The following is a 27,524-nucleotide window of genomic DNA, read 5'->3' on the forward strand; positions in this document are numbered from 1 at the left end:
AAACAATCTTGCAGCAGCTCCTAGTTATATTTTTACCATCATCTACGCATTATCATTTTAGTCTCACAGCTCTCTTTTTAATTTTGCTACCTCGTATTCGTATAATTTGTGATACGCACCACCATGGTTTTTTCTTATTTTATATATCCTACTCTATTCCTGCAGGTATATTTTTTTTAATCACTTAAGAACTGCAGTAAAGAGAGTGAGGGGCAATAAAGGAGGGCTATTAGCTGTATGACTATGCGTCGTCTTCTTTTACATTCTGTATAAGTTTTATTATTTTTATATCTACGTTGAGGCACATATCTGTACTTGCAAGGTGGTTTGCTCGAATATGACGCCACCCGATGCATTGTACCATTCAAAAGCCGTGTGCTTATTCTCAGCTGCGAGTGTGGCACTCTCTTTCCATATCGCTATTTGTTATCTTCTGTTGCGGCAAACTCTATGGAGTATACATGTATCTATTTTTTGCTTTTTTATAACGACTACTATTCCTTCTTGCCACATGCTTGATTTTTTTTCTTTGTCGTTTTTGTTTTTTTCTAATTTGTTGTTTTTTTTGTTATTTGTTATTTTGCTTATTTGCTGTTTTCTCTTTTTTTTCTCTCATTCTCTTCAATATTTAAACAAGTACACTTTACCAATTTATTTCGTCATTATTACACTCCAACAGAGGTGAGTCCAGAAAGATTGTTAATCTTATGCTGGAGGGTTGTATGGCTTATTTGGTCTAGTCCAACTTCTTGTTCGTAAAATTCTTTCGCTCCCTTCCTTTCGTTCTTATGCGTCATGCCTGGAAAAAAAATTGTGATAAAGCCTTGTTGATTTTAATGATCTGACAGTGCTGGCACTCATTTACTGCAATTATTATTTTCCATTTTCTTCTCTCCCTCTTCGCTAGCTTGTATTGCAGCTTTTCGTCGATTCATACGTTTTATTTTGAAAGTCGTAGCCATTATGTTTGTGTGGGTAGGCTATTAGGTGACTACTTAAGCAATTTTTTTACCCTTTATTTATTTTTTTTTTTTTTTCGCATTATCCTGGTGGTTTATCCCCATCGTCCTTTTTGCAGGTCTTTGGTGTGTCCAAAGAGACGCCCTGAGGTGCTGGGTGGGTTCATTTCAGCAAAAGTTATTGACTTCAGGTCCGTACCTAGTGAAGGATCTTTGTGGAATTTTTAAAGATAGCGAGGTACTCTTACACTTTCTTTGAGAAAGGAAGAGGTGGTCTTTAAACGCCGCAAATGGGATTGTTTCAAGGGATCACGCTGTCCAGAGTTACATATTATACATATGTATCGCAGCAATATATTTTATATAATTTTATGTTGAATGTAGCACCTCGCTATTGTTTAAGTGACGCAACCTATTTATTATCCTATTGTTAGTTTTATTATTTTCGATACTATTATTGTTCGCATTTACATTATTCTTATAACTATTATTTTTATAATAGATTCTTTTGCTACCTATTCCATTAGAGAATGCCACGCGCGCATTTTGTATGCTCCCTATTTTTGTTTACATATCGTTTGTATGTTATTGTAACAATTTATAGCCTTTACCAGTGTGTACATATTGGTTTCCGATTTTTTTTTTGTTCTGCGCATTATCGTTTTTTAACCTGCTTCTTTTAATGTATGTTCTTTTGTGGCACGTCCAAGGGCCGCAAAAGAAAAAAAAATTTATTTTTTTGTGTATGTGTTTTATGAATATTGTTTCCTCATGAAAGAGGTATCTAATTGCCTTAACATCTGTTGGTTACACATTTATTAATGATTTCATATTTCCTCTCATATATAAATCGTTGTTTTGTCGTGGCTCGTGCGAGGGCTGCCAAAAATAAAAAATATTGTGTTTATTATGCCGGGTGGGGGATTTTAACATACACGCCTTTTTTTATTTTGTCCCCATATGCAAAGCGTATTTCGTTGTCTGTTTGTCATTTGACGTTGTGACTTTTGTAATATATGGTCGTTATTTTAAATGGCCCCTTGAAATTGTTGTCATACTTTTCTTTGGATGGCTCTTTTAATATATATACCATTTTTTCTTTTATTCTTTTATGAAGAACTTTGTATTTAGTTTTTGATCGTAATAGTATTTTGATCCATACTTATTCTGTGTCAGTATTATTGCTGCCAACGTTTGTTGTTGTGTAAGGTTTCCTGTTATTTGTTTTGGAATTTCCGTGTATGTATGTTCTTTTTTTGGCTGTTGAAAGCTTGACGAAAGTTTTGCACGTTGGCCGAATACGAGCTCGTGTGGGGGGTAGCCTAAGCTTTCGTGCTCTAACGTATTGTATGCCAGTGAGCACAGTGGTAGAGTACCTCGTCCCATTTCTTAGTTTGGCTCATGTATGCTTTCAAATATTCTGTCAGGACTTGGTGCATACGCTTGATCGTACCGTTGCTTCGCGAATGGTAAGCTGTGCTCCTAATTTTGTCGACTTTAAATAGTTAGGCAAATTCCTCCATGATTCTGTTCATAAAATGTGTTACCCTTACAGATAGTAATTTTTCTAGGGCTTTGAAGTATGGAATGAATTTGTTCGTTAGGGCTTTTACTGTTTTCTCTGCCGTCACTTTCTGGACGAGGGCCAGTACTATATATTTGGTTAGCCAATCTTGTTTTGATAAAATTCGTGTATTGCTGTGAGCTGATGGTTTGTTTATTGGTCCATAGAAGTCTATCAATACCTTTTCGAATGGTCGGCTCGGACTGTTGATAATAACCATGGCCTGCTTCGTTTTTACTCGCACTAGCTTTTTTGTTTGGCATGGCGAGCAGCCGAGCACGTACTGCCTTACGTTTGGTCTTATATTTTTTCAATAGAAGTCTTTTGCTATTTTGCTATATGATACAATAATACTTTGGTGTCCTTCTACTGCTAATTCATTATATTCCCTTACTGATTTATATCTTTGGTCTACTAGTGGCACTACTAATGTGTTTGTGTATAACGTAGCACTTATTTATTGCTCTATAAACTTTCTTAAATTGTTCAACTACGTATAACCATTGGTTAAGATTTAGTATTGCTAAGTCCCTCACTAATCTTATCGTTTTTAATTTGTTTACCATTACCAGCAATCTAAGGGCTATCACACATTTCTTTAAGTCACATCTTAGTAATGAATCCAGGAAGTGAGTTTTCGCGTACATCTGAATAACGCACACCTTCCTTGTTCTGAATAGCACGACGTCACCGAATGCCTTTGTCTCATTTTCATGACTACTGAATTCATGTTGCCTCGCTCGTATAGTGCGTCGATGATCTTTGTGCTTGGAATATCGTCTGTTATTGTAATGAACGCTAGGTTGCCACTGAACCTGAACGGGTTATCTTCGACTTTTTCCATTTTTTTTAACGGGGTGGGGTCTGAGTTGCCTTGTGGGGTCCATGGACGTATGTTGCGTGGTCATCGTGTCCTACATACTCTATACTTTACCATTATGCCCACTTTGTCGGTCATTTTTCTCTCCTCATCAGAACTATCGTCATTTTTTTCTATTAAAGCTTTGTTTAGGCCTTGGTCGCTATCTGGTAAAAGAGAGTTTCGTTTTTTGTTAGTGTTTAGTGGGGGTGGAAGTTTAGGCAGGGGCATAATGCGCTGTTCATCAGCTTACTTTCTTTCTTTCTCTTTCACCTTCTTTGCCGTTCTTTCTAAATATATGTGCTTGAATTCTACGGCTTTGCTCCCTATCAAGTATTGGTACACTCTTTTATCGGGTAATACTTGCAGGTGTATGCATTTGTTTGCTTTGTATTGTTGTAAGAATATAAAAGCGCATTCTCTGTAGCTAAATTTATGGCTGCCATTGAGTTTTTGCTTATTTTTTTTAGGTCTTTACATTTATTTATCTATTCTGACTCGCATAGTATTTCTCTAAGCTCGTCTGTTAATTCTACTAATCAGTATAGAAGTTTTAGGCAATGGAACAGACAGCTTTCTTTTTTAGGGACATTGATCATTATTAGCTGTTTGTGGGGCTCTGCTCATTGACTTTCCGATACTTAAGGCTTTGCATCTTCTTCGTCGTTCATTACGATCGGTGCATCGGCACTCTTCCATACATTGATTTTTATGCCTTCTTTCCCCCTAATGTCTTTCTTTTTAACGTCGATTGAGACCTTTGCTCCAAATCGATTGGTAAATTTAGTAAGTATTAACTTATAATTAGTAATTGGGCCTCTCTTACTATTATAATTTTTGTTTTTGCCATAGGATTTTTGTGTATCTGGTGGTCACTAAATCCCATGTTCGTTCAGTGCCATGTGGCTTGATCTGGTTATTTCCAGCTTCCTTTTATCTATCAGATGCCTGCCATTGGCTCTGCTCTCTTTCTGTTCATGTACCCCCCCTTGATCTTCCAATTTTCTCTTATCCTTTTTGACTTCTCCTGGTGCTGCTGCTGCTGCCACGCCCCCTATTGCCTCGCTAGCTTTCTGCTTTCTCTCTTTTTCTGCTCTTTCCACTGCCTTGCTATTTCGCGCTAGTCGAAATCCCCAATGTTATGGTTTTTCTGTTACATCCCTTACTGGTTCTGTATCTCCAGCACTGTAGCTAATGGTGTTTGACATATGTTTGCTTATTCTAAGTTGCCTGGGTTTCTTCCTTATTACTTTCTCGTCTGACTTATCTGAGTCAGGTGTTTCTATTTTGTATTCCTTATTCTTTCGTACTAAATTGCTCAGTCTCCTTGTACGCATCTTAGATATGTGTGCTGATGGCACGTTTACGTCCCCATGATTGTCCCTTTCCTGTTTTCTGCGAGCTCATACAGCCTCTGGCGTGGCAGTTCCGGCTTTTCCTTTCCTGTTTATATTATTGAGTTACGAAACAGGATATCTAGTGCCTTGTTTGTTAGTCTGGGTGTGTTAACAACGTCAAACTTGTATCCTTGAAGTTCTGTCTTCAGTCTTGTAAATCTAAAGTCCGGCTTCTTTGATGTGTCAAATTGATTGAGCGTTTCGTGGTCTGTTACGACTTTAAATTTACGACCGAACAAATATGGTCTAAATTGCTCTTTGGCGTTTACTATCGCCAACAATTCCTTATCGTATGTTGGGTACCGTAGTTCACTGCCTTTCAAACATTTAGACGCGTATTAACAAGGGTGATCTGAGCATATTTCTCCTTGGATTAAAATTTTTCCGATGGCGTAGTTGGATACGTCGGTTGTTGCTGTAATTGGTTTACTTATGTCTGGGGCTATAAGCATCAGCTCGTTACATAAAGCGTGTTTTAGTCTTACAAATGCCTGTTCCTCTGCCCCTCTCTATTTAAACTCAATAGTTTCTCTTGTCAGTTTTAAAAGTGGATAGGCTTTTTCTGCCTAGTTCCTTATAAACAGATTGTAGTAACCGGATAGCCCGAGAAATGATCTTATTATCTTGGCATTTATCGGTCTTAGCAATTCTTTTATGGCCTCAATCGTTTCTGGATTTGTCTTTATTTTTCCGTTTCCAACAATGTGTCCTGGTACCTGTGGCTTACGTTTGAGGAACTGGCGTTTCTTTGGCTATATTGTTAAATTTGCATCCACTAGCCTTTGCAACAATCTCTTAAACCGTATGCCTTGCTGTTCTAGGTTCGCCCCGAACACCATAATATCATCCACATATATTTTGATTTTATGGCCCTGCAGTCCTGTGAGCGCTAGTATTATCACTTGCATTAAGGTATTTGGTGAATCGCAGCATCTCATTGGCAGATCCCATTGGCAGACAGTTCTGCCCTTTGCGCAGTCTCACATTTTATTGACTCTACTTCTGGTATTAATACCTTTACTTTTTCGTTTGTTATATTTATTATTTCTGCATACACTTTGCCCTCTTTATTTTCTGCAATAAATCGTCCAAACAGAATTCCCTCTTCTATGTTCTGTAAGGGGACCCAGCCTACTTTACAATTGTCTGTAGTTCTTTCTATGCGCGCAAATATTATTTTCCTCGGTCTTGCTGGAATCTCAAAACATTCCCATTTATTAAGCAGAATCTCATTGCCGTTGACTATAAGTACTTCACTTTCGGAGTTTATGAGGCCGTCATATACTTTCAACGTGTTCCAGCCTATTATGCCTTCCACTTCGATCAGGACGTTATCGGGGACTACATGCAGAGTCTTTCTAATACCGTTCAGACGTATTTCAATTGTTCCTGACATGCAGCGTAAGCCGTGTGTCACATTAGTTTTTAGAACTCTATCTCTGCCATTCACATCTATGAGCGTGTCTTCTGTGAGACAGCTTTTTTTTTTAAATCAAAATTTTGGCACTGGTATCTGCGTAAAATTTTGCATTATTTACCAGTAGTTAAGGACTCTTTAAAATTACTGATGGTGGTGTGCGTCCTGCCCTTCATATTCTTATTTCTACTTTGCGAAGGGCTTGATCTTCATCTTTACCTTTAGGGCTTTGCGATGTGCGCTTGAGATCGTTACTGTTATTCTGTACGCCCGTCGTGTTGGTATCTGGCTTGTGCTGTGCTCTCCTCATGTTATTGTAAGGCTCCTCATGTTATTGTAAGATGTAAGTTCGGTGTCTGGCACTTATGACACTTTTCTTGATGGGTGCTATTTTCTTTCTTTGTCTTTTTTTTTTGTTTGACTTTGTTACGGTGATTAGGAAAAAAAAATTTCTTTGTTCCACGAGCCAAAATAATTTCCGTGCACAAAACGGATAGTAAAAAATTTTGTTTATATCCCACTTCTAACACCAATTGTTACGGGAGTTTCTTGGTGTGGAAATGATTAAAATGACTTTTTGTTAACTTATGCTCAATTAAAACTACTTATAGTTGAGGGAAGTTGCACCTGTATTCTAGTTTCGTGGACTTAGTTCTTTGGCTCTTACGTCTCTAGCTAATCTCCCTTTTACTCTGTCCCTTTACTCTTCTTTTCCTCTTACTTCTCCTCTCTATTCCCCTACCTTTCGGGCCCAAGCCAGCAAAGGCGCTTGCAAGCATAGTTATATGCTATCGTATGTAACAGAAACTAATTTGACTCATAAATTTTATATGCACGCTCTTGTAAAGAAGGTAGAAGTTACTTGTATGTTAACTACATGTGAATTAACAGCACAATTCAAATAAGTAACAGTTTCGAAAAAAAATTAAGTAAGTGTCTTTAAAAATTTTTTACATATTCTGAATATTTTCCTGTCAAAGATTTTGGCCCATTAATATTTGATATGTATATCTTAGAGACAGTGTGTTCTTTAGTCTTATTACGTAGGTCATTAAAAAAAAAAATTAGATACATGCTTACTCATACCTATTAAATATCCATGCCACAGCAATTTTTAAATTATCTACGCTTCAATGAAAAATATCAGTAGATGGCTGAACGAATTTTTTTGAATCTGTTAAAACCACGTAAAAAATAAATAAACGTAAGGTAGGTCTGCTCATGCCAATATTTGAAACTTTTTTTAAGTATAAAGAAAAATGACAAACCCTCTTAAACATCTGGTAAACTATTCAAGCTGTTATTTGTTGTATACCATGCTGCATCTGTAAAATTTTTGACGTACTTACAGTAATATGGTAATTTTACTTTATTGATATAATTTGTTTACCGTAACTACAAATTCTTATTATGAGAGAACGTACGCAAATAAGTAAAAAAAAAAAATTCGTAAGTAAATTTGTCCTTGCTTGAAACTTTTAGATGAAAAAAATTCCCTTATTCAATACGTATTTTAACTTTATTTTGACATTTAATTCCACATAAAACAGTTTGTGTTCCTTAAAAAAGTAATTATTAGGTAAGGTTTTGGACAGTTGTGTCTGTGCCATCGTAAGCTAAAAAGTTTTCAAAGATTCTTCCCAGCTTGTTCCTAAGAATTGGAAAAATAAAAAAAAGCATTGATGGGCAGTGTTTTTCTTAAAGAAATACAGTCTTTGTATCATTGTATGGGTAAAAATTTTTTTTTAGATTACGCAATACGAGTATTTTGAAGCAATAAATATGATGGTTAATTCTTGTAATGATCTTCTTACAATTAACTTTATTAAGAAGGGCTAGACAACTTGTACTCATTTTGCGTTACTTTTAAAGCATGTCTTATGCGTGAGAGTGCCTTGGAATTTAGTCAGCGGAAAAGACTGTAACGACTCAAAAATTGCCTATTTATTAATGTAAGAAAATTTTGAACTCAGTATAAGAATGATAATCTGAGTTAGTCATATGGCACATGTGTAGATGTATTAAAGTGATTAAGTTTTTTAATTAACGCAAGTCATTATTATTAGAATACTTTTGAATGTAGATGCTGGTTTTAAGTTGAATGTCTCTAAGCTGAAAGTAGAAATTTGTGAAATCTCCATGAAATATTTTGACAAACTTTTCAGTGCAGTGCTCTAATTAAAAATAAGGTTTTTTGGCCATACATTTATCATAACATAGTTGTAGCTCTCGTTAAAATAATTCATGTCTGTTTTTAGCACTTCTGTGATTTTTAGAGCAGTACCTTGTTGCTAACATTTTTTTAAACTATACTCCTCTATTACGATAATGAATTATTTAAGAGTTTGTCTGTCAATACATAAGCTATAAATACAAATTTTTATATCTGAACCACTTTGTTTTGTCGTTAAGTTTACGTGTTAAGCTTGTGACGAGGCGTTTTCTGCCTCTGCGGCGTGAAGGCGCGTAATACAGAGCTGTCCTGATCACCTTGCACAAAGAATGATACGTGTACATGAGTCATCTTCTTGTTAGCCTTGGTGTTACCTCCCACGGCTTGGCTTTACCATCCCTTCACCTGAAATTCGCATGCAAAAGGGGGTTCCATCGCAAACAGATGGTTGGGGGCCAGCCGCTTCTGGGAAAAGAAGTCAACTCGCAAAATAATATAACAACACACAAATTTCTTAGTTCAACTTACGGTTTGTTGTACCAACACAACACTAATAGACACATTGGATATTACTTGGCACCATCCGACACTACGCGATGCTTGGTTTTTCAGCCCACACACATGCTGATAAGCTACGTAGTTCTCTAACCTGGTAAGTCTTTCCTCTTAGAAAAACTTCCACGGCTACGCGGCTCTCTCACGTTTCCTAAACCGGAAAACGCTTTCCACAGACACACACGCTTTCTCTCTCTCTCTCTCTCGTTCATTGACTTCCCCGCAACAGCCTTAGGACCAACTCCCAGATAAATTTTCTACAAGTTCCTAAAATATCTTCCCTCCCAGACTTTGTTTTCGCGATTTACTCACTCTTTCTTTTGTTTTCTCACACAACTTAAGGCACTTTAGGCTCCTCATGACTTTACCTTGACACGGGCCATTTCTTCTAGTATCCTGGATTTTTGCTGCCTTATTCTCCTGGCTTCATCCTTTCGTCCACTCAGGTTGTACGGGGTTGTTGGACAGTTTCAGGTCCTGGAAAGCATTCCAAAGATGTAGATGGTAGAAAAATAACTAGGTGAAGAGATTGGCTTGAAGATAGCTGCTGTTATCTGATGCTGCGTATCCAAAATCTAGCGTGTACTATTCTTTCCTGCTCAGTAGCTAGCAGAGAAGTGAGTGACTGTGAGACCACTGACTCGTGTAGATTTTTGCTAATTGCATCGATCTTACATACTCTCATCCACACTGTCTAGCCTGCTGCTAATTCTTCCTTAATCTTAGCCGATTAACTTCATTCATCTATATTTTTATGTATTCTCTTTGTACATCTCGACACTTATAATTTAACGCTAGTTACATTGGCACTTTTTTTTTAACGCTGAATGCAATACAATGTCAATATTCCAAATAACTGTCAGTGGTTACAAACTTTACTTGTTACATTTTCTACGTGTAATACATCATATGTATAGACTCATTAAGAGACGATATTTTGTTGCGCTTCTTTGTATATTCTTACTTTCTATGACTATTTTTCTTTTTTCTTGGTTACTGGCGTTCTCTGCTCTTTAATTGCTGTCATTTTCTTTCTCGAGTAAAGCCGAGAATCAGACGAAACACACACAATGGAAGAAGAAAAAAAACGTTATAACTTATCGTGATTGACTTGAGTTCTGGTGCTCGAAGCTTCCAGGAGAAAAAGTTACTTCGTCAAAAACTCTGGGTCTTTTTTTGGACACATGATAAATGTTTATACGTACGTCTGTGTTTATAAATTCGATAATTTTCTTTATTCTGCTGACGTAATAAGGCTTTCACATAATTATGTTCTTGTTGATATGCATACACTGAGAGGACTTTAATACTACTATAATGTTAAATAGAACGATTACTTTACCTTACTACGTAATAGTGGTGCCCTGACGATATAAGAGCGTTGTTCTTCTGTGTAGCATAGCTATGATACCAAAAGTTTGACTGCAGTGTTGTTATAATAGTGGACTACTCGCCTTGCCCCCTCAGAGATAGTTATTTTACATATCTTTGGCTTGATAGTAACTGCTTCACTGCTATAGCATATACATGACATGCATAGTATATACCATACGTCAAGTCTTACCAATTATGAAGTGCCCTTCTTTTTAAAGTATTGGTTTTAAATAAAAGATCGCAAGTTTACAAGTGTAATGTATTAAAGTCCTTGTCAGGGATCTGTAACACTCATGTCAGCGAGAATTTAAGTCTAAAGCACTAAATATAAAGAGTTTATAGATATATACTATTACTTAGATATTTAGATAACTCTTTTACATGACATGTATTGTATATAGTAAACTGTTTGTCATTAGATACACAATTTACATAATCCAGTGTACTTAAAACTGCGAAATGGCTTCAATACGACACAGCCAATTATGACTGCACTTCAACGTCCACTGCACAATTATTCAGGAAAGAGCTTAGTATAACTGTGAAAAACTGTTTGTTTTGTTTAGAATTAAAAGATAGTCCCTATTATAAAGAAGAACAAAAATATTTCGTCCTTTTTTTTACCACCAACTTAATTGGATATGTTTTTTAACACCAAAAAAGTTATGATAAACGTATAAAAAAAAGTATTTGTACGCTTACTATTATATAAAACAATGTAATTATTAATGTAACAATTTAATGACAGTAGACAATTTAAGCATCTCATTCTACAAGTCAAACAATACTGTAGTAGAGTGATGATTAGTTTTTACCTACACATTTTTGAATTTTGTTTGTAATTTGTTTACCTGCTTTTTGCTTCTTTCACTGTTTTCTTCATCGCAGCTTTATGTCAATAAGGTTAATCAATAAGGTGACTGTTTTGTTAACCACCGTATAATAAGCTATGTTTTACTGCAATGCTGCCTCTTTGTCATCAATTTTCTGTGTTTAATCTTATCTTTCTGGGTTAAAGTGAGAAGTAGCACTAAATGACAGGCACAGAACGAAGAGGGCTTTTAAATGGCATGGATATATCTAAACTCAGCTCTTACCTTTTATTTACATTCTACGATTCAGGTTGAGTCATGTGGGGTACAAGATCATGGTGATAGTGTTGGTGGTGGTGGTGGTGGTTGTGGCGCTGGTATTGCTGGTATTGCTTCTTTTATTGCTGCTACTTTTAGTAGTGGCGCTGCTGCTGTTGGTGATAGTGCTGCTGCTACTGCCAAAGGCACTGCTGCTACTGAAGATAGCACTCTTGACGCTATTGGTGGTGGTGCTGCTGCTATCGATATAGTTGTTGGTAGAGGTGCTACTGCTGTTAGCAGTGGTAGTGTACTGGTGCTGCTGTCACTGCTGCTACTGTTGGTGATGGCTTTCATATTCTTGCTGTTGATGATAAGAAAGTACCACTACCTACAGTGGAATACGGTGGTTTAAGAGGTGTTGCATTTTTTTTAACTATTACTGTTGATGTTAATGCTGTGTTATTAGTAGTTTGTCTTGTTTCACTGAATTTTGTAGTCAAAGATTTCTGTACAATATTTTAAAATCTTCTAACCTCTTATGTGCGAGATATATTTGCAAATAAAGTGATGAATTGTTTTGAATTGACTCTAATAGTTTTATTAATAATTGCTTTGTAAATACTGAAAAAGCAAACATTAAAAATAACTAAAATATACGATAGTTATAGAAAAAATAAGCTTCAGAACAGTTAAGGCAAAAATTACTGTTGCTTATTTCCGGGCTATGTATATGCTTTACTTGATCTCATATCTGTAACGCTTTTGTCATCGTGTACAGGGGGCGCTGCAACACGTTTAGTTTGCTCTACCTACGACAAAAGTTGACATGCGTCTGTATTCTTGTATCAGTCAATCTTTTATATTAAACCCTACATTATACATGTAGTCGAGTCTTGTCTTTTGCCTATAAACAAATCATCATCCATACTACGTTTATTCTTGTTCGACTTCTGAAATACACTTGATGGACCTTTTATTTTACACAGTAATATGTCATGGGCCCAGACCACGAGACTGCGTAATAAGTTCAAGAGTAAGGTGTATGTTCTTGTTTCTTGGTTATGGGTGAGGAAAAGCGAGAAATTTTTTGTTACGAGGACACGAAACAGTGGTTAGTGCAAAATGGCTGGAAAAATCTCAACACGTTATGTCTCGAGTTTTGACGGGAAGAACTTCCAGGCATACAAATTCCAGCTGAAAGCCATCTTTGTTGCTAACAAACTGCTGGAGGTCATGAACGTTACGACTGTAAAGCCGGCAGATTCAAGTAGCGTGGAGGCAAAAGCGTGGGTGAAAAACAATGTGGAGGCCATATATATTATCTTATCGTCAATGAAACTAGATCCAATGCAGTGTTTATTGTTGTGTGGCACGACAAAAGAGATGTGGGATCGATTGCTAACAATTTACGAGAAAAAGAGTGACACGCACAAGCTGCTTTTTGAGTCAGCGTTTTCATAAGTATTGGATGCATCTGACTGACCCAATTTCGCAACATGTCGTCAAAAAGTAAGACCTAGCTACGCAGCTGGTCAATTTGGGTCAGAATGTACCAGATTTTTTTAAGCATCTCAAAAATCCTCGCTAGCTTACAAGCAGAGTACTAGCACTTACGTACGAACTAGAGCAGTGTTGAGCCTCAAAACAAAAAGTCTAATATTTACAAGAGAGGCTGATCCAAGAGGAAGCATATTTGAACGCTGAGCACAAGGAATCTGCGGCACTTGCTGTTGCGTCAAGTGCGACTCATAAAGGTGGCGCGAATCCAACGGAACCTAAGCACTAGGAAAAATATTGAGATAAGAATGACGTTAAGGGCTATGTATGCGGTAAGACAAATTGGAAGTGAACCTCTCAGAACATAAGCGGTTCGAGGGAATCAGAGAGTTCTCGTGACTGCACGTGCGGTAGCATAGCTGCTTTACGCTGATAAAGACGATGTGTGGTTTACTGATAGTGGTGTATCTGCACACATGACGTTCAGAAGAGAGTGGTTCACAAACTATAGCCCAAGGAAGAAAGGTATTATCATTTATCTTAGGGATAATAGTGAGTGCACAGTTGTTGGCGAAGGTACTGTACCTGTCAAGAGGCTCGTCGAGGGACAGTGGCTGAACGCTTACCTCAAGATTATTTTGCATGTCCCCGGGATGAAATAGAATGTGTTTTCCGCCGGTGCATGCACATCACGTGAACTCGAACTGTACTTCAACGAAAAGCTCTGCAGCGGTTAATCTCTAAGGTGTCCGTGCAAGAAATAAAAGTATCCAATAAGGATGCCTTTTTTTATAAACCTTGACAGCTCGGAAAACTCCATCCACTAAAATTTAACCAGGTAGTAAAAAAAGAGGCTCAGCCTGATGAATTTATACATAGTGGTGTATGTGGACCATTGCCGGAAGATTCAATTGAAGGAGCGTGGTACTTTCTACTCTTCAAGGACGACGCATCTGGTTATCGCTGTGCTTTTTTTCTAAAACACAAGAGCAACGTGTACGATCGCTTCGTCGAGTTTGAACGGGAACTAAGGAACAAGTTCAAAAAGTCCATGAAGTTCTGAGGAGTGACAATGGCAAAGAGTATTTCAACGAGAGAATAAAGAGCCATCTTACCTTACATGACATAACCACGAATACACTGCCCCTTATACTCCAGAGCAGAATGGTAAGGTGAAAAGCGGGAACCACACAGTGATGAAGCGTGCTCGAAGCATGTATGTGTACTTACCCAAACAGCTAATCAAAAAGCTCGATGATCGATCGAAAAAAGTATTGCTAGTTGGCTATCAGGACAACTCTAGTAACCACAGATTTTTTGACCCCATTACAAAAGAGGTTACTGTTTTTCGTGATGTCATACTTTACGAGTTATCTCAGGAAATGCATGAGGTTATTCAAGACAAAGACACTTTTAATTTTCCTGGAGATCAAATCTCAAATCATGATGAACCTAAAAAACATGAAGACCATGCTGACAATGACAGTGAGGATCTATTAGATGAAGAAGAAGTCAACCGTAGAGCAAATGTAGGAGAAGCGGAACTAGTGCCTGTTCAAATGCAGTCAGACATGGACAGGTGTTTGCGTGACAGGTCTAAAATTAAAAGTCCCGCACGCTATGCTACTAATTATGCCTCTGTCACTGCACCCACGAGCTACGAAGAAGCTGTAAATGATCCTGACGCTATCAAATGGTGAGAGGTGATTCAAGACGAACTTGATGCACATCGTCGGAATGGTATGTGGACCATCGTGCCTCGAAATGCTGCTTAACGGATCATCGACTCCAAATGGGTATTTAAAGTCAACCACACCAGTCGAGAGATTAAACCCGAGGCCGGAGTACGTATATGCACATGAAGATTCATGCAACAAGAAGGTAAAGATTACACGGACACCCTCGTACCTGTCGTCCGGTAGGACTCTCTTTGAATTCTACTGGCTCATACAACACAGCTTGGCCTCTCATCCCAACCCTGATTTTCCTCCTCCTCCATGTGCACGTCCGTCAATCCATCAATGTCTTTGTCAGCCAAATCTCTAATAAAATATCTTGGAGAGTGTTGTCTGCAAGAGATACTTTCAATTCTGAGAATTCTTGGAGTCCAACCACGTTCATAACCTTTGGCAAAGGCACTTCTCGTCTTACCGATGTGAACTTAATCTCCAATGTTATACGTAAGATTTTTATAAATATGTCTGCCATAGTGTTGCTTCATATTTTTATGCACTTGCGCGACGTTTTGCTAAGTCACGAAGGCAGGTGACATCTTTGTCGGCAAATGCTTTGTTTAATTGTATGCCTTTATTTTACTTGGAAGAAAGTCTATGAAATGACAATTGTGCATGAAGAGTATCACCATACCCTTTTTTAATAGTTTTTTTGAGATGTTCAGCTATTACAGCCTATGGCTGTAGACTACGTGCTACTTTATTCTCAATTTCATTTTCTTGTATGACAAATTGCATTTTATGGACTATAAATTCTTTACCTTTATTAGTTTGGAGACTTATGGACATACGATCATTACTCATTGATAAAAGATGTTGAAATTCTTTGGTTAATTTTATTTAAAATTTTATCCTTAATAGGTTCCACCCAATTATATTTTCCAACGACATTAATGACAATGAGAACATAATTGTAGCCATCATTGTAAGTTTTTAAGGATCTCAAATCTATCAAATCCGCTTTTCACACGTCATCAAAGTCACGCACGTTACATCTTCGTCTGAAAAAACGATTTCTTAGATGCCTATGTAAATTAGACGCATCTTGACTTCCTAGTTAACTAATAATGTTTTATCGTTAATATTGTTTTTCACCACACACGCGAGTTTGTTACTACCGGCGCAACAGTGGGCAAAAACGATCAAAATTACGCGCGGGGTAGAAAAAAACGTCCAAATTGAGTCTTCTTTTTTTTTAAAAACTCGTTCTTATATTCGCTATCTTGTATCACTGCGGAAATCAAAATTTATAGGGTAAAAACCACCCCTAAAGCGGTCAACCCACCCCCAAGCGGGCTAACCTACCTAACCCTGGGCAGAGTGACTTCTATCAACTTGGTTTATTAACAAATATGCATTCCTTAAAAACAACCAGGGTAACCCACATTAACCCGGCATTTCTCATCCCCCAGACCCTTACAGCCCTTAAAAACCACCCCTTCCAACTCCCAAGCAGGCTAACCTACCTAACCCTGGGCAGAGCAACTTCTATCAACTGGGTTTCCTAACAAAAATGCATTTCTCAACAACAGACAGGCTAAACATATTAACCCTGCATTCCTCATCCCCACAGACCCTTACAACCCTTAAAAACCACACCTACCAACCCCCAGATTGTAAAATATGTCTTTAGTAATAAGTTAAAAAAAGTAGTTCGTTTAGCCATAGGACGTATTATTATTATGATTTCCAAAGTGCACCACGTGGAGGCAAACTATATCACACCTTTTTTTTCGTTTTATTTGTTTTTTTTTTTTTTTTTTTTTTTTTTTTAATTATTGAATATTTTTTGTATTTTTTAAATTGTGTTAATGCATATGAAACGGTTGAATTGTTATTTAACTGTTGTATTTCATTCACAAATTTAAAATTAAAAGTTTTCGTGCATCTTTACTTAAGGGTTTAACTTTTATTTCATCTTTTATTCTAAGTTAACTGATGACCATATCTGATAATATCATAAGCTAGTGTACAATGTCTTCGTTAGATGCTTTTTAATTTCGCATTCGGCTGTTTTCTAGACGGATTTTTATTATTTCCTGCTTGCAGTTTTTCACTTAGCTAACCAAAAGGGATCTCAAAACAATTTATTATGTCACTACCGTGTATTAGTAACTTGAGCACTGATGAAGGTATTTTATACCAACCATACAAAGATATACACATTTTGTATATTTCTTCGCAATAGCTTTTTATTATTGCACAATTGATCATTATATTGCACGAAATTACCTGTAAAATATTATGAAACCTATTAATTAAATTTTAATCCACTCCTAGACACTCCGATACAACCTTTGCATTCTCAAAAAATGTTCTGGTGACATAACCTGTATTTGTCGTTCCTGCTCCTTGTTTCACGACATCTACAGTCAGCGATAATTTCACTTTTAATAGTTTCTGTATAGATGTTCCCTTTTCTTTTCTTAATTATTTGTGTTGTTGAGTTAATGCTTGAGATTTTTTAAAGTCAGCATTGTATCCAAGTTTCAAAAGGTATTCTATGCAACGTATCTTACAGTGCAAACTTGATAGTCCAAATTGATAAAATTCTTCTGAGCATTGTCAACTTTTGACGTGATCAAAGTTGTTTATAAACTTTGGGCCCACTTTACAAACATTGCAGGACTTTATTGCCTTTTGTCCTGTTAAAGTATAACATACTTTACCATCGATCATAGTACATTTTAGATCATAAGCTACTTTGAATGACATATCATTAATTTTTTATGATAGTTACTCCAACCTTTTCTAATTTACTTGTATAATAATCATATAGGCCTTTTACATAGTCATTAGTATCTTTTCTAAATTCAAATTTAACTGTTTAACATGTATGAACAGAGTTAGGTGTACTGTTTGTCCAAATGAATCTATCTTTAGCTTTTAACTGAAGTGGTGAAAATGAAACTATAAAAACGGTTGCATCACTTTTCGATGATATTTAAACCTCAGGTCTATCTTTCTCTTCCTCGTCATTTTAAATAGCATTTTCACTTAAAGCATCATCATCACTTGAAACGTTATCATCACTGTTATCATCGGCTAAGTCCATAGGAATATTCTTATTATTATCACTGTCACCCATAGAACTCTTATGTAACCACTTTTGTCTTGTTGTTTGCTGCCCAGATGCACCATCCATTCCCCATTTTCCAACTTGTAACAGTGTTTCATTTTCAATTTCTTACAATAAGCTTCGATCAAACTGTATCAGGATTCGTTTTACTGTATGAGTTAGTAGAGAGATGAAGTCTACTTCAGCACCAGAGTCATTTACTTCTATACCATCAGGATAGCATAATTTTTTTGCTTGGTAAAGATTTTCATACGATATTATTATTTTATTTCCACAAATTTTATTAAGATAAACATTTAAATTTCAATATTTATTTTTGGAAAGTTTAATATTTGCATACATCGCTAATGTTTGATTGTCGGTGTTGTTATGACTTCCAATCTCAGTTTCTATATTTTTAGATGCAATTTTTTTTTTGAGCCCTCTGGCTAATTCTTCTGCGCTGTAAGATGAAAAAAGATCTGGAATACGTCTTTTTTTCGTTACCTCAGAAGCTACGTCATAAGACTTTCACGTACGGCCTACATTATGCTTCATGGTATCATGTGACTGTTTTAATTCTGTCTCATCTGCTGCAGAGTTTGTCCCAGGACTCTCAAATGCAATTGTAAAATTACTTTTCAAATAATCGCTATACCGTTTAACATAAACATCCTTTTTGCGAAAAACTTGTTGCCATTGTTTTTTAAAGGTAGGTATAAATGATTTTATTAACTTCTGTCTAATTTGTTGCAATTGTTCTTCAGAAAATGAATTTTGGGATTTTATGCTATTCATTCGAATTTCTTCTTCACTTAATTTATCATTAGCTTTTCTACTGAAAAGTTGATAACATAGTTCATCATGTTTTATGGAATAATTCATGATTAGTATCAAGAAAAAACTTTATTTAAAAAATTTTATATTATTTTAGTACTGACATTGATGATCGCTTATTCATTACAGCATAAATAAAAAACTTGAACTGCAAGAAGAATTGCTTAAACATCCCTTGAAAATGATTTATTTTCTTAAATATTCTATGAATTAAATGAAATATCAAAATTTTCGACGAAAAACGAAAAATGAGAATGTTGGATTATAGAAGTTACAAACTCAAACAATTATTTAGAAATAATTTACATGTAAATTGTTAGTAACATATGGATTTCTCACGTAAATGAATTTGAAAATGAGTATGTAATTTTTATACGTAAAAGTGTAATAACATAATCTGTAGTACAGTTTTATTAATAATATTGTCAAAAATTAATTATTCACGGTTTAATGGTTCTAAGTTTGGAAATAATGTTCATGAGAGTTACGGTCCGCGGGAAGTCAGCCTATATGTAGTCAAAAAAAGAGTATATTCAAAGATAATCAGTTGATTCAAGGTTATCTGTCCAGGGTTAGCCTGCTGGGGGATTGGTAGGGGTGGTTTTTCAGGGTTGTAAGGGTCTGTGGGGAGGAGGAATGCAGGGTTAATGTGTTTAGCCTGTCTGTTGTTAAGGAATGCACTTTTGTTAAGAAACCCAGTTGATAGAAGTTGCTCTGCCCAGAGTTAGGTAGGTCAGCCTGCTTCGGGGTTGGTAGGGGTGGTTTTTAAGGGTTGTAAGGGTCCGTGGGGATGAGGAATGCAGGGTTAATGTGTTTAGCCTGTCTGTTGTTGAGGAATGCATTTCCGTTAAGAAACCCAGTTGATAGAAGTTGCTCTGCCCAGGGTTAGGTAGGTTAGCCTGCTTGGGGGTTGGTAGGGGTGGTTTTTAAGGGTTGTAAGGGTCTAAGAAATGAGAAATTTCGGGTTAATGTGGGTTACCCTGTTTGTTCTTAAGAAATGCATATTTGTTACTAAAACAAGTTGATAGAAGTCACTCTGTCCAGGGTTATGTAGGTTAGCCTGCTTGGGGTTGGGTTGACCGCTTTAGGGGTGGTTTTTACCCTATAAATTTTGATTTCCGCAGTAATACAAGATAGCGGACATAATAACGAGTATTTTAAAAAAAGAAAGACTTAATTTGCACGTTTTTTTCTGCCCCGGGCGTAATTTTGATCGTTTCCGCCCACTGTGCGTGGCGTATGCAGTTGGTCATACCACTTCATAGTAAAGTTTTTGCAAAGTACTATGCATTATATTTTTTTATCTTCTTATTCTTCTTAGACTTAGATTTAATGGCTCTCTTGATGCGAGAAAAAAAACTTCTTAAATGTTATCTTACTACAGATACAGCATGATGTCAATAAAGCAACTGCTTACTTATCCGGCGGTGTTTCTCTGGCAAGCACACGTAAAAACCAAATTAAGCCAACGTCTGATTGACTTTTATACGTTCTTTCTTCTTTTCCATAACATACTAACAACATGCTTAGTCTTAAAGGCTTCTACCCACATCACCGTGCTCCATGCGCTTCGATGGCTTCATTCCAGGACCGCAAGATTTGTATTTAGGTACATACAACTCAAACGGTAACAAATAAATTAAGACGTTGACAACACTTTTATTTTCTTCTTCGTGAGTTTGACTTCTGTTACTTTGCCTAGGTCACTTTTTCACTCAACTAATGCCATGTTTGTACTTATTTTGATGGAGGGGCAACTTTTTGAGATTTTTTTTTTCAATTTTTGGATGAGCCATCAATGTAGTAATACTTCCATCCAGACATCTTCCTCTATTTAATGTAGATCTTAGACTTTTATTTGACAGTTTGGATTTATCGTCCTATTTATCATCATCGTTGTCGATTAATAATTCTAATACTCGGGCGATACGAGACATACTATTGTGGGATGTTTTGCTAGACAAAGTGCCACTAGAAACTGATCTCGCCCCACCGGTGTGCGTCTTTTTTCTGTACCTCAAGGCATCGTTTGACAGATCGACAATGTTCAACTGTTGTATACGAACACCACCTATGATAACGATATGCTCATTGCTCTACTGAAACCAATAGTCGTACGATAACTGCAGCTTTTTAACAAAACTTTTTCGGTGTGCTTCTAATAACCTTGGAATCCTGTCTTTCCTTTTCTTTACATTTTTCTCCATTTTCGTTGACGTCATTATGAGAGAAGTTGTTATCTTGTAATGCCTTGGTGCTCTCCATTATCGTGTGAGTATGTTGCTTTCTTTCGCTGTTCAATTCCTTGAAGTGTAAATACTGTTAAAAAATTCATTGATATTTCTTTCAGTTTTCTCGTGATTTACGATGAATTCAAGATGTTGTTCATTTCTGTATTCAGTCAACTCATTATTGTACCCAGCTTTTTCACGAATTTTAGATCACCGTTGGTAAATGTGCTTCGCAATCTGTCTACGATTTTTTAAGGCAAAGTAATCATTATTCCTTGTATACGAGTTTTCTGAGAACGTTAGCGTATCTACACAAAAATTTTTTTGTGCAATGCAGTTAGCAGAACGTTATCTTTGAGAATTTTTAACGCGCACTTACAAACATATTTAATTAGCGTCATTTTGGCTTTGTGAAACAGAGCCCTTCACTGTTGAGTGACCAGATGGTAAGGTTCTATCAAAATGTTGATGTTTTTTTGACCAAACAGAAAACGTGACTTTAATGGCATTACAACTATATGATTAATATTTGGTTAGCCGTATCGTTTTTTTTTATTTATTTTTTAGCCACATATACGTACATCTCGTAATCTGCACGTAGTACAGTATACTCAGTATCACATACGTAATACTCGTCATCTGTAAAAATGCGAGTTCAAAATCGACAATTTTTCGGTGCATTTCATTTGAGATACAAAAAAGTAACCAAATGGTCGCAAATTAGCGTTTCAATACGCTTCATGTCAAAACTGAGGATTTTTCAGAAATTATTATCTTGAAAGTTGTTGTATTTTTGTGCAATTTTGTAAATTTTTTAAGATGACAATGTATTGCAGCTTTGGCAATATATCGCGCTGGCCCTTACTTTGATAGAATATATTTTACAAGATAAATATTACGTGCAAATTGTTAAGATGACTGCCTTTAGAAAATAAGTTGACAATACCACCACTACCAGATGATTCAAACATCCAATTGTCCATAATGACTTGTTTTGGTATATGGTGACTATTTTGTAGTAATTCCTCATAGAGCTCAATATGACTTTTAAAATCTCGGTAACTATACTGCCACTTACCGTAACAAAACATGACTCGTTTCAGACGAGTATCACTCATACGGTCACTGTCTCGCTAAAATTGCCTAACAAACACGGTCTTGTCCCAACCAAGGGGTCGACTTAGTGTGAACGTCCACGGGTGGTCCAGTGAGTATTCATACTGTCAAACTAAACTCTGTCTAAAAGCTAAGTGACCATATTTAGGGCCTCCTTGCATCGTTTATAAGACCGTAAGGATTTTAAAAGGCTAGAGCAAAGGCAGCTTGCATAATTAATTAGCTCATTCCATTGAGTTGACCACCAATCAAACTCTTTTGCCACTACTGCTGCTCAATCTTACAGCTAGGATTGCCTCTTAAATGAATTTTCCAAAAAGTGTCATTACTATAGTTACTCGTGTTACTACCGTTAAGCCAATTTTTCCTTTTTAATTCGCCTAAAAAACAGAATCCGTGTCACAATATAGCGCACGTAACCCTAATAAGTGTAAGTAGCTAAGCATTTATAACCAAGCTTGAGCCATAACAAAAGCAGCTATAACTGCATATTAGATCACGCATTTGGGATAAAAGCCTTTATTTAATAGCTCCACATTATGTACATCATATTATTGCTTACAGTCGAAATACATTCAACATTTATTTATATATTGGTGAGTAATTTTATTATTAGTTATTTAGCGATCGTTACCTCTTATGTTTTTTTTAAACTCTTGCGTTAGACAAATTAAACCCACAAAGAATTTAGACATGATTAAGCACTATATCTTATTCTAGAAATAAAATTTATTTTACTTTTTTCAAGCTCTAATCCTTCAACCTCTCATATTTTATTAATAAACGTATCCATCTTTTTATTTGTGAGACTGTTTATAGGTGTTATGACCGGACTTGTTTGAAGTATGGTCTTAATCGCTTTATTTTAGTGTTATTTGTGAGTCTCGAAGGATCCAGCTCATAAGCTTTATTTTTTCTTAATAGTTAAGTAAAATGAGTGAAAACATTTACTAGAATACTATAGATAATTTTTATAAATGCTTATTCTTAAATTCTTTTATTAAATTAATTCAAAAAAGTTATTCTTTTATACGATCTATTGAGATCACTTTCACAAGGTTAGAGTGTTAATTATATTACTGATATATAACTGGCATCCATCACTGATTGCTATTACTGCTGCTTCGAAGTTCGCTAATGGTTGTGCAATAGTTCTTAGTGGTTCCTTAAACTACACGAATAAGTTCGTGGCCAGTAAGATGTTGCAAATTTCTGCTTTCTCTGCTATCGCTGAAACTACTTTCGGCTGGCCTTCTTCGCTGTAATTTGCTTCTTATCAGAGCCCGATACTATTGATGTTCTCAAAATACACTCGAGCTCGCTTAGCCAACTCGTTATGCCTTACGTGTATGAAGTACTTGCGAGTCACTGAAGTCAATAGTAGACTCAAACTTTAAAGGACAGGTGATATACGTAAAATAGAACATTTTTCCTCTTGATGGTGAGTTTTTATAGTGTCAGAGAAAGTAAAAGAGGCCTCTGGTTGAATTAGGTCGACCAATGAGCGATGTTCTTACAGACTGTGTTGACAGCAAAACAGTAGGCTTGCACAGTGATGTTATATGTTATGATATTATATATTAGAAAATAAAAAATACAATAGTACCAATCTCATTTCACTGCCAAGTGTGATTAAGTCTTTGAATCAGTGATGATGAAAGCTTGCATCAGCAAGTGTGACAGAAAGAGTACAAATTTTGCAATTATTACTTTTAAGGATCTTACAATCAATTTTAAATATAATGAAATAATGTGTTAATTACAATTTTCAAATTGGCATGCATTATTAGAAATGGACAGTTGATGCATAAGTAAAAACTATTCATTCATACATACAATAAAATTGAAGCATTTATATATGTTACGTACAATTTCAATACATACATGCATTTTTACAGCGAGGCTGTACTATACGTCAGCATATTATGAAATATTTACCTTAAAGCTTATACACACACGCGGGCGCCTGCAAGCGCACATAAGTGACGTATGAGCTTTTCTTGTCATATCAGCGTACTGAGTATACACAATACGTCTTGTATAAGTTTTACAGATGAATTGCGTTTTAACTTATTGTATAATTTGTCTGTATCAACTCGACTCGGGATGTAACAGGAGAAAACCAGAGACCTATATTTTTTGCTTGAAGAACTTGTTGATTTAACTGGTGAATGAGCCTCTTTCTTCAGTTTCTTGATTATGCTGTGTCATTTTATACTGTTATATTTCACAAAAAACTTTTACCACATAGCCTACTCAAACAGCCATATTGTCTTAGTCAGATACCCAGTAGCCCTTAAAAATACGGTCATTTGCATCTTCATGTGGACAGTCTTCTTGAATCATATTTTTACATTATGTACAACACGGTGGAAAAATAACTTGTTATGCATTTTTGCTGTTAACATAGCATAGTATTAAATTTTCGGTAATAATGCGACATCACACATGATGAAGCCATTAACAAGAGATGAATCATTGTTATCTTTAAAAACGCTTGTACGGGTACAATGGACAAACGTCAACTTACATAACTTTTCTGTGCCCTGGCATTCGTATTTTTTACTGTACTTCCAGTACGTTTTTCTAAAAATGCATCACGTGGGTTAAAATATTTTTGTCTCCAATAAACTCTATTTTTAAAAAAAAAGGTCCAAGGTTGTCATTGCCCCAAATTTGTGTAAAAGAGGACATTTTCACTTTTTGATCAGCTGGTAGTAATACGCCACTTTTTTTCACTGATAGCAGAGGTTCTCCAGTATTTTTTGTCCATTGTATTGCCAGTTGTTCAAGAAAAATCTGTTTTCTCTAAAACGTTGTGGACAACCATGTCAGAAATAACCGTAGCTTTGTAATACGATGCTACGATGATTATTCACACCAATTTGTAGAGCACAATAGGCATCTACAACGCTACTCTCTGGTAATCGTTTCTCTTTGCATAGTCTAGCATGTGCGATGAATCTACCAGAAATACGCCTCTCCATTCAACACAACCACTTCAGAACTACTTTAGACTGGTTATTTACTAACCCGTAACCTCTTAGTGGTATCATACCAAATTGGCTTCTCCTTAAAAATATCTTCTTAAAGACACGCACACATGTCTAGTTTATTGTCGTATAGTTAATGAAAGGATCCACTTGAAAATTTGCGAGATTTTCTTGATAAGTCACGCAAGATAATCTTAAAATTATTACATCCTGTTTACAGTATTTAATAAACTCTTGTTGGGAATTCAATGTTTAATTTTTGGCTTCTTGTTTACTGCACGTTTTTAAAAAACTTTTCTTTGTTGTACAGACATACTATCGGGCAAATGTACATCCAATAGTGGTGGAGGACCTACGTATAATTAATTTTCAGGTGTATAAAAAAAATATGAAAAAACGCCCTTTGCAATATCAGTCAGATTATTTGGGTAAACTACTCAAAGGCACGTGGAAATAATTAAGGCTTTTAATAACTTTTATCTTCATAAATTCCATCAAAATACTTTTAGATTCATTTATAATAATGAATGGTGTCACTCGCTTGCTGAGTATTTCAACAATATACTTAAAAATAAATTGAGGGTCGAATCCCTGGGCGTTGTAAACAATACAGACATCTCGATAAAAATATTTTTTATAATCTAGCACAAGATCTATTACTTATTTAATTGAATAAATTTGACAAATACGTTTGCGTATTTCACAGTAGTCGTATCTCGTTAAAACTGAGTCTGATTCTAAATCGATATAAAAACTACAAATATGTATAACTCGTGAACATTCGTAATACGTTACGTACACCTTGTAACACTGATTAAATGCGTCTTGGGAATACCCTTTATAACCATTAATATTATAAGGAAAGAAAAATAGTACTTTGGACAAGGAGCTCACAGAGTATGATATTTATAGCATTTCTGTATGATGAATGGTATATCTACCGAGATTTATCGTAACATTTTATATATTTACTGAAAAAATAAAAAAGACAGATTTTCTACTCCATTTGAATAACCAAATGCATCACATTCCAATTTTACACAGGGTGTGTTGTACACATACGCACGTGCATGTACGTACCTTGAGACTCTTAAGGTGCATTTTACTCGACACGATATTTATCAAAAAAAAGTCTACGACTTTTGCAAGTTTTTTTTTATTTGAACAATGGAATGTCTTACTAAATAGAATTCACATCTCTATGTAAAAAGGCTCTCTCGTTATTTTCACCCATGTACACTCAAACAGTGTGCATTTTATAATGTGCTCGCGAACGTAACTTAAGACGCCTGGAACCTTATTTAGACTTTTTTGATAAAAGAATCTTGTGCAGCACAATCATTTTTGAAAGAAAAATACAACTATGGTATTCTTCTTATTTAATACCTCACAACAGAATTCTGTTCTGTGATGATTTTAACAAAAAGATCGTATGTCACTAGAATCGCATTAACAAAGAAATTTGATAACGGTATCAACTTCTGCGTAAGATACATAACAAGCTATTCACAGTTCAAAAATTCCTACGATGTAGTTGCTACTTTTTTTTGGAAACTCACTTTTCTCAAGTCTTAAAGCATTTTTGCAGAGTTGGCACTATACATACGTGAGGGCGCTAAGATGTAACATTCTAAATGTTACTTCACGTTACTTACCATTATTCTGTCTGCTGAGTATGAAACTTCAAGTTACCACTCAATGGTACGTTGTGTACAATTAGGTTAGTTGTTAATATGCTTCTGGATTAAAAGGAACCTTCGGATGCTGAGACAGTTCAGAGTAGTGATATTATAACCGATACTGCGCGCCAACCGTGGCCTGATCCGATTTTTTCTAGAGATTTTATAGGCATGTCGTGAATGAGCTTATCCGTTTACAAATTTTCTAGAAGCTTATGTAACTAGTAAATGAGTTATGTTAAAATTCATTAACCAAGTAAAGTGAGTTTTAATATTGTGGCAAGAGATTTTGGACTCGTCAATCCACAATGGCTTCCCCGGAAAAAAATTTAAAAGGACACCAAATAATTGCAACGCCGTGTTTGCAGTGATCTTTTTTACTTAAAATAAATATGTAATTATAAGCTATTGGTTGATAAAAACACATGAAAGATTAGTGAAATGGCAATACATTTTTAAAAACTATGGCTGGAAACAATTTTTTTCCTTATTTAAAAAAAAAAGAACGTGATCTAAAGGAAACATTCCCAATACATAACCTTAGAAAAAAAGGCTTGTGCATTATGTTTATAAAAAAGTGATAGTAAGTGGGACAAAACAATTGACATAATCGTTTATAATAATAGTGATTTAGTAAGGGACAATAGTAATGCATGTGATAAAAAAAAATAGTAATTGCATTCAACAGTGATAAAAATAGTATCATTTGATTGAGGGATAATTAATTCATAATTTTCCGTGATTTTGATTACCTAAGAAATTCAAATAGTATGTCGTATAGTTACAAAAATGAATTGACCACATCTGTGATTTTCGTTGGTAGAGAAATATCTCGGAATAGTAAAGAGTAAAATAGTTACAGTGATAGTGAGAATAATTTGAAGAATTCACTAATGCTAACTATGGCTGTAAAATATGTAGACAAAAATTAATTTTACTTGTATACGGATGTTGGAAAAAAAAATTTAGACATGGTCACAAGTGTGTATGGTGTAATAAAATTAATTAT

The 27,524-nt window shown here is 35.6% G+C and overlaps 1 protein-coding gene across 1 annotated transcript in view; it reads right to left on the reverse strand.

The window, feature by feature from the left end:
- Positions 1–27,524, reverse strand: part of Nhe2 (Na[+]/H[+] hydrogen exchanger 2) — a 1,770,486-nt gene that overhangs the window by 907,708 nt on the left and 835,254 nt on the right. The window lies entirely within an intron of this gene.

Source organism: Copidosoma floridanum, unplaced genomic scaffold, assembly GCF_036245765.1.
Source record: "Copidosoma floridanum isolate Cflo_tuat_1 unplaced genomic scaffold, Cflo_Japanese_pri ptg000020l, whole genome shotgun sequence".
Classification (NCBI taxonomy): domain Eukaryota; kingdom Metazoa; phylum Arthropoda; class Insecta; order Hymenoptera; family Encyrtidae; genus Copidosoma; species Copidosoma floridanum.